At 34.6% G+C, this 8,417-nt stretch overlaps 1 pseudogene; it reads right to left on the bottom strand.

Moving 5' to 3' along the window:
* Positions 1–12: 12 nt before the first annotated feature.
* On the bottom strand, positions 13–2,323 carry LOC141690945 (uncharacterized; annotated as a pseudogene).
* Positions 2,324–8,417: the final 6,094 nt, after the last annotated feature.

Genomic DNA, 8,417 nt, shown 5'->3' with positions numbered 1-8,417 from the left:
GGCTATCAATATTCAAAAGCACTTTAGAGGATATGTTTTACTTCTGACTTCAACCAAAATTGCACTTATTATGGGTAAGCAAGCCTCGGCAAGAAAGTTTAAAGTCATTAGCAGTGCTCTTACCCCCCATCCTGGCAGTTGAGAACACAAATTGAATCAAGAAAAATAAAAATTGATCCCAAAGCAGTTGCAACATGCAATATATTGATGCATGTCTACATAGTGCATTTTGTAAGTTAATGTGTACCAGTCATAAGATATTGAGATAGAAGGTATCCCGTAGAAAAAGGCTTCTCGAGCACCTGCTACTGTTCCTGAGTACAAGTTGTTATTCCAGTAATAGATTTGATTAGTTGTGCAGACTTAAGAGTTTATACTGCAGACTTAAGGATACATACTATATAGACTACTTTTACTAAACAAAAAAGTGTTTCCTCAGACAGAGAGTTACTGACATGCGGTAACCAGAGTTGCAACCCATGTTTATGCCACTAATAACCTGTGACCAAAACAAACAAGAGTAAGCAACGAAAAACAATTTTTTTTTAAAAAAAGCAATTGAATAGAGTTGTTAGTAAGTGCTCAGCTTGAGTCGTTACAAATAGGTAACATCTTAGGTTACAGAAACATCAGCAACCAGAATGATATTTGAGCTTTAGCACGATTTACAACTAATGAGAATATCAATTTACAAAGTTGATTAAGAATAGTTACCAGATCAGGCACTATAGGAAAAAGAGTTCCGGAGATTCCCAGAGATGCACAATCTGTTGGAGTTCCTGGAATAGCAAAAAAACAAGTAAACAATAATAAGAAAACACTTCTTATAAATCATTATCAATTAAAATTCCAAGATTAAAGACTATAAACAATATATTTGGTCTTCATCTAGGCGTCGCCATCAGTATGTTGTGTGAGTGCCAGAAGCACGCAAGTAATTTGTTGGCAAAGAAAAATGAAAGATAATATACATTTTATAACAATGTGAAATGAAAACATACCAGAAACTGCATAGGCTGTTGCTCCCTGAATTTCTACTTGCTTAACATGGACAGGATGCATCCAAGTAATGCTGTGACTAACAGCTGACCTTTCCCTGTAAAAGAATTATTAGATACAAGAAAAACAATCAAAATGTTTCTAATTAAACATTATCCCCCAGTCATGCACATTATTTAAGCACCATCCTCCTAAGAACTTAGTTTTTTCATTCTATTCCTTCCTCATTTCATTCCCACCAAGTGAAAACAACCTATGTGACTTACTTAATTCTATCACTGCTCCACTTACGGAAATGATTTAGAGTAACGAGATATATTAACACAAAAACATGATATTCATGCTAGCTTTCGCTCTAACTTAACAATTAGCAATTCCACATTGTAGAGTTGGATAATACCTGAGACCGTACTTTGTAACTTAATTTGTATACCTTCCATATTGCAATTGAAGCATAATTAAAACTCAAAACTTAACGTTTAAGTAAGTGTAAGCTTTTAAATTAAAAGAAAAACAAACATACATTACATCTAAGCTTTTATGCTGGTTAAATTAATATACGATAACTGTTATTAATTATATGATAGAATCCATGTACCAGAAGCATTGGTAAAAATCGATTGAAAGTCGACGTACATTTCAGGGGCACAGACAAGGACTTGATATTGATCTGTAGAGACCAGGCCTGAACCAGAACTTGCAAGCCAGCACCATCAATACCATCATCGTTGGTTACCAAGATCGTAGGCCTAGCGTGATCATTTTCCAACTTAGTGTGAAAATTACAGCTAGTGATTTGTGCCAGAGGCTCTCAGATAAGGACCAACTGATCATGGCACATATGTCTCTTTATAGAGCAGTAGCACAACTGGTCAGGAATTACACATAATCATCAAAAACTGTTAAGCTACGCACTCCAATTCGGGAAGCAAACCGTAACCGACTCTCGAAAGCGTAAGCATAGAAGTCATCAAAACAGAAGCAGTGGTCGTGTGATAGGGTTGCATCGAACTCATTTCAACCGGACAACTATAAAACACACACAAATATCATCACTGTGTAAATATAATAAACGTAATAGCACAATATAAAAGGCAAGAGTTTGTGTAATAATTAGTACCTGAATAAAAGAGTGGAGAGAGATGGCTTTCTGGTGGGCATACAAAAGGGAGATGGAGAGGGGGCGGCTTTGGTTTTGGTAGCGGAAGCAATTCTCAACAGTACCATTATCCCCTTTTAAATCTTTACCTCCTTCCTCATTTGCATTTGCATTGAGTGACCTGTTGGATTTCTTGAGTTCGTTTTCTCTAAAAAGCCTCTCCATTCTAGTCCTCAAAAGCCTCTCCAGACAACCTAATTGAACAAATTAAACCTAATTGAACAAACAAACCTAACTGAACAAATTAAACCTAATTGAACAAGCAAACATAATTGAACAAACAAACCTTTTCAGAAATTAGGATTTCTCGTAGATGGGGTTTGATTAATTGAAGCTGTTCTTCAATTTGGGGTTTAATTGAGACCTGATATACCTGCAATCAACTGAAATGTTGTGTGTGTGAGAGAGATGGAAGAGAGAGAGAGGGAGAGAAGCAGAGAGAGAGAAAGAGAACCAGAGAGAGAAGGGAGAGCTCAGAGAGAGAGAGCAGAGAGATAGAGAGTGAGATAGAGAGAGACAGGAAAAAAATTAGGGGAAAACTGGTTTTTTTGTTAAGGGGGAATATTTGGGGAATAAAGGGGGGAAAGTTTCCGCGTGTTTTTTTTAATTTTTTTAAGTTAACCATCGACAACGGTTGTAAAATACAATCGATGTCTATAAAACAAAGACATTGGTTATATAAAAAACTGATGTCTAACTAACATTTCTCATTTTTAAAAAATAACTATACACAACGGTTATATTCTCGACCAATGTCTAATATAAGCAGTAACATCGGTTTTAAAATAACCGATGTCTAAAAGAACTTTAACATCGGTCGTCTGAGCAACCGAAGTCTAAGGACCGATGTCTATTGACAGAATTCTAGTAGTGATTGGTAAGCTGTAAGAGGAGGAGTGCCTAAGCCTGCATATTCTATAGCTGAGACTTCATATGGCTTTTTGACCATCATATCTTCTCTAATCATTTATATAATACACATTCATAATAATTAATATTCATAAATTAGTCCAATTTTTTTAATACATAATGTTATACTGACACACAGAATGGACACTCATGCTATAGTGAAAGAAAATTAATATGAACAAATTTGCCAAAAGGTTAAAGCAAAGCTGCTAAACAGATTTATCTCTCAACTGCATAGAGCGAGAGACTAGTACTACAAGTAGATCTAGAAGCCATTAACAAAATAAGGTCAATCTCAGATGAACATGAAGTGTGTTTGACCGAGAAATCAAAAGATATATCGTCAGCATAATCATAACAAAAAGAAAAATACATCAGAACCAAGATGGTATGCTGACAATAAGGTATTTATCCTTCATAAGTCAGTGCAATATAAGTTCACATTATAATTTTATCTTAAATCATCCAAACACCTAAAATTTTATAGAAATACAAAATTGGAGATCCAAGGAAAGTCAGAGGCCAATCATGCCCTTTCTGTCGCCTTTCGTGCATAACTTTGGAGTAGTTTTTTTTACTGACCAATGAATAGATTGTGAGACAGTAACAAGTGATCCTTACAGCATATAGCTCCATGCATTTGCCATGAATTGATAACCACGGTACACTAAAAAAATTATGTCAATGATTGTTGGGAAAGCATGGCACATAAAAATGCTTAAAATGAAAAATGAGAATAATGTCTAACATCTAATACGAGTATGAAATTGCACAATTAAGGGTGAACATGCTTATCAAAGTTAAGGGTCCCTAAGTCCTACCTTTACTAATCTCATCAATAGAAAGTCTCACAAAATGAATATAAATCCACCAAGTCCCAATTAAAATCTAGTATACTCTTGTTACACCTAATTACTCAAGCTATACATTTTTCCAAGATCCAAACACAAGCATTTCACATCCTGGTCCAAACCTAAACAAGTTTACAAATTTGAAATAATATAGAGACAAAAAAAGAAGACAAAATCACGAAATCGAGCACAAACATACATCAAACAACATAAAATAAAAAAAATTATAATTAAAAAAGGAAGATTAAAAAAAAGAGCTTACAAAAATAAGTAACCCTAGGGTTCTCCTTTTCGAGTTGATTAACATAATTATCATCTAAAACATTATGTTTGTTATCAAATATATACCTCCATGGAATAGAGAGAATTGCACCCACACCAAATCCTTCTACTGGAATAGCCTTTATAGTGCGAAGTTCTTCATTAGTTTGATGAACAACCTGATGAAGATTAATAAAATAAGCATCTGTAAAAACAGATGTTGCATTCGTATTTTCATTAGTTTCATAGTGGTTTATGTTACGACCGGCATTTTATGTAATATTATTTGTGAATTTGGTATAATATTAAGTCAAATGAAAATATATTCAATGATTGTACGTTTGTGTGAGTGAAAATTTCTGCATTATAAATTTGCTTTGGGTAGTATATGATTTTTCAAAGCAAGAGTTTATTTAATTTCTTTATTTTTGATTTATAAGGAATATTCTAAGCTTTGGAAAAATCTTCTTTTAAAAGGCATTTTGATCACAAATTTTGAAAATGATTTTATAAAGTCTCTAAAAATACAAGTTAATTTATGGTATAAATTTTATAATTTTTGAACTTGTATTTTATTTTATAAAAATAAATCTTTACAAATTTTATTTGTTATAATTATCAAATTACATGAATAACCTTGCATGCAAACTCTCTTTCTATTCTCTCAAAGGGCAAATAAGACTTTTTCAACCCCACTAACTCATTTGATTATTACCAAATTACTACCTTAGCCTTGCATGCAAAATGGCCTAACTTTAGCCAAGGGACATTTTTGTAAGTTCTCACTTCCACTCATTACTTGTCAACCAAATAGCATAAAACAAACAAATCAAAGTGGAGAGAAGTCATTCATCATTTCACACTCCAACACACCACAAAAATTTCTCTCTTCCCCTCCCTCCCTTTTGCTCTCGGCCGAACCCCATTTCCCCCACTCCCTTCCATTTTTCATTCCATTTCTCATCTTCCCTAGTGTAATTCTTTCACCTACATTTATTTTATATACTTCCCAAGAGTTTTGTGATTTGGAAGATGAAGTTTCATGGTTGCATGTGTAGTTTTGTGTGATCTCCAAAGAGAAACTCTTGATTCTTGTGAATTCAAGAGCTCTCTATGAGATATATTATGTATATGTGCTAACTAAGTGTTTTATGGAGATATCATGCTTTAAAATCCTTTGCATGCTACTGAAATCTCATTATAAATTTATGTTTAGCCATGCATGCTAGTTTTAAGACATTAAAATGATGATCAACCATGTTTTGCATGCTATTCTTTTCGAAATCATGTTGTTATCTATAAAATTCGAAATAGATGTGCTTAAATAGATTGTTTCCATGATGAATTTCTTATTAATACTTAAAAGGAGTTATATTTCATAATTATTAAGGATAAGTATTAGGTGCAAGTCGATTTTGCAAGCATTTACAACTTTATGCCTAGCCGAAATCTTGTTATGTGTTTTTCATGAGTTGCATGTTATATATTTAGTTGCATGTTGTTGTTTTTAGGCATGGATGATCTCACCCAATGTTATTTTGAGAATAAAGGAGTTAGTTCAGTAGATTACCATGTATAAGTCTTGGTTTAAGTATTGAGTTTTTGTTAGTTGAGTTGTCAAGTCAAAACCTTGGAAAAATGAGAGTTATAGTTTCTGCAGAAAAATCAGTTTAATACCCTGAGGTTTAGAGTGAGTTTTGACCATGTCATTGATGTGCACTTTGAGGCCCAAGCTACCAGAAGTTAGTATGGGGAGTATATAATAGGTTTTAGGAGTTGGTTGGAGGTTTGCATGTCATTTGGTTAGGTGCACAAGTAGAATAACAAAATCTGTCCAGCAGGGGACAGTTTTGTTGCAACTTAGAAATAGGGAGATTTGACCATGTCATGGGTAGGCCCTCATTAGGCCCAATTGGGCCTTAGTTAGAGGGTATGTCAGAGAAGTTTTTCCAACCATAGTTCATAGGATATGAGCTAGAACCATATGTCACAAGTTAATTCAAGTCAGGGCATTTTCTGCCCAGAAAAACAGGGGAACCTTGGACTTTTAGCTTAGGCCCAAGAAGGCCCAAGCCAGGCCTTTGAGCCACATCAAGCTTGTGAGATGCCCTTAGGTCAGGAGAGTCTTGTGTAAAAATTTTGAAGAAAAACTTGTAGTTTAAGAGTGTCTAATGTACTCAAGAAACCATAGTTGTCATTCTGAAATTTGCACCAGTGAGCACTATCACTTATCACATAGTTTTAGAACACTTAGAAGTGAGTATTAGGTCAACCACCCTAGTTGTAAGATAGTATAAGGTCAGGATAGAAAAAGACACAAGTGAGGGTCAATAGGTTTTGGATAATTTAGGAAAGGCACATTGAGTTAGGAAGCCCAAATTTGAAGACTTTGTTTAGTTAGTGACCAAGTGACTTAAGTGGTGAGTCGAGATCATCCAAGCCTAGTGTGGCATTATGGTGTATATGATGTTATTTGGTATTAATATACGTTATGTGATTATGTGGCTACGTGTGTACATTTGAAAATATAATGGTGGATATGAATTAAGTGCGTATAGGCCTAAGTGCCATCCATGTTTAATTTCGGGTTGTAAATAGGTTAAGATGGTATGAATATATTATAATGAGGATTATTATTATTTATGTAGGATCTCGAGACGAGGGAAAACTTGCCATAAAAGTCGAGTGAAGCTCCAGTTGTTGCTCCTACCAGTCAGACCAGACTAGTCTATCTCAAGGCAAGTGATTCAACTTGACCTTCGTATTTACTGTAAACAGTTCATATATATATCGATGCAATTATCCTAAGTCATTTTGATATATTGATATCAAGCGTATCTTTTGTTTATCTTTGAGTTACATAGAGATGCCATGAACCCTCGAGTACGTATTGCAAGTAGTTCAAAAGTCTTTCATGATAGTTTAATGCCATGATAAAATAGAGATTTGTTATAATACCTTATTGATCCTTTTGATTATCATGCTATTGATCCCTGAGAAATCTTGATATTGCACCCTGATGCTTTGATTCAACTCTTGAAATAACCTCGATAGAAACTTTATCTTGATACCTAAAAGCCAATCATTTCTTAAATTCATTCATGATTGTTTGATAACCCTTTCCTTACCCTAAAAGCTTGATACCCTGTTATATCTTGAGCTGATTATCACTTTCTTTATATTTTAACACCTCTATCCTATTGGAACCAGTGATGCTTATCTTCTTGATGTTCTAATACCTATACCTTGTCTACAACCATTGCTTTAAGCCTGGTTTGGCATTACTCTTTCATATTATCCAATAGCCTTGCTCAACTTCCTTGTCAAAGTTCTTGTTTATGGAAACCTCTCAATTACCCTAATATAGTAAAGTCTAGTGGATCATGGCCCTGAGATTTAGTGTCATATTTCCAGTGTTTCAAGTTGGTCTATAATCCCTTGATAAAAATGATTACAGTCGAAAGAGATTTTGTCATAAATCGGCATCAGTTTTTAAAATGATTAAAATGTGGATTTTTCAGTCCCAAAGGGGGATAAATGTTTTCTTTGAATGGTGGATCTGGACTGAGACGCGAGTCCTTTCCACACTTATATTAGGCTTAAAAGTTGCCTAGGGATTCCCAATAATGTTTTAGAACCCGGCGAGGTTCGGGATTACTTCGCGGCTGATCACCGGCTGTAATCCGTAGCGTCATAAAATGATTTTGATTAAGAATGATTTTTAAAATTTGTTTTGATGCAAGCAAAATGATGCCAACTCACATAAGTTTTATCTCTCGTTATCATTGATTATGTCTTTCCATTGTCATTCCTAAAGGTATATCTCGATTTATGTTTTACGTTGTACTATTAGCACTTGTTGAGCTTTTGGCTCACTTCTTGCTTTACCCTTATATTCCAGCTAGCAGCTATGGTTAGATTCAAGCAGACTGCCCGTAAGACCTGTGATGCTGATGCTTATGTTCGAGCTCAGGTAGAATAAGTAATAATAGTTGTGTGAGGACTCGGTATTTGTAATCAGATGTAATAGTTGGTAGTGTTGGGCTGTTCCAAACCCTAAACTGTAAGATCTTGGATTTTGGTTGTGTATTCTTCATTAAAAAGATGTAATAGCTATATTTATTTCGCTATTTAAGTTGGGGGTGTGACAGGTTTTGGTATCAGAGCTACGGTTTAGAGTCCCTGGACAGCCCAAATAGGTTATAGGATTTGTGTGTAGGTTATAGATATTATGCGAG

The sequence above is a fragment of the Apium graveolens genome, chromosome 10, assembly GCF_009905375.1.
Source record: "Apium graveolens cultivar Ventura chromosome 10, ASM990537v1, whole genome shotgun sequence".
Taxonomy (NCBI): domain Eukaryota; kingdom Viridiplantae; phylum Streptophyta; class Magnoliopsida; order Apiales; family Apiaceae; genus Apium; species Apium graveolens.
The sequence above is the reverse complement of the archived record's forward strand: the minus strand, read 5'-3'. Positions and strand labels throughout refer to the sequence as shown.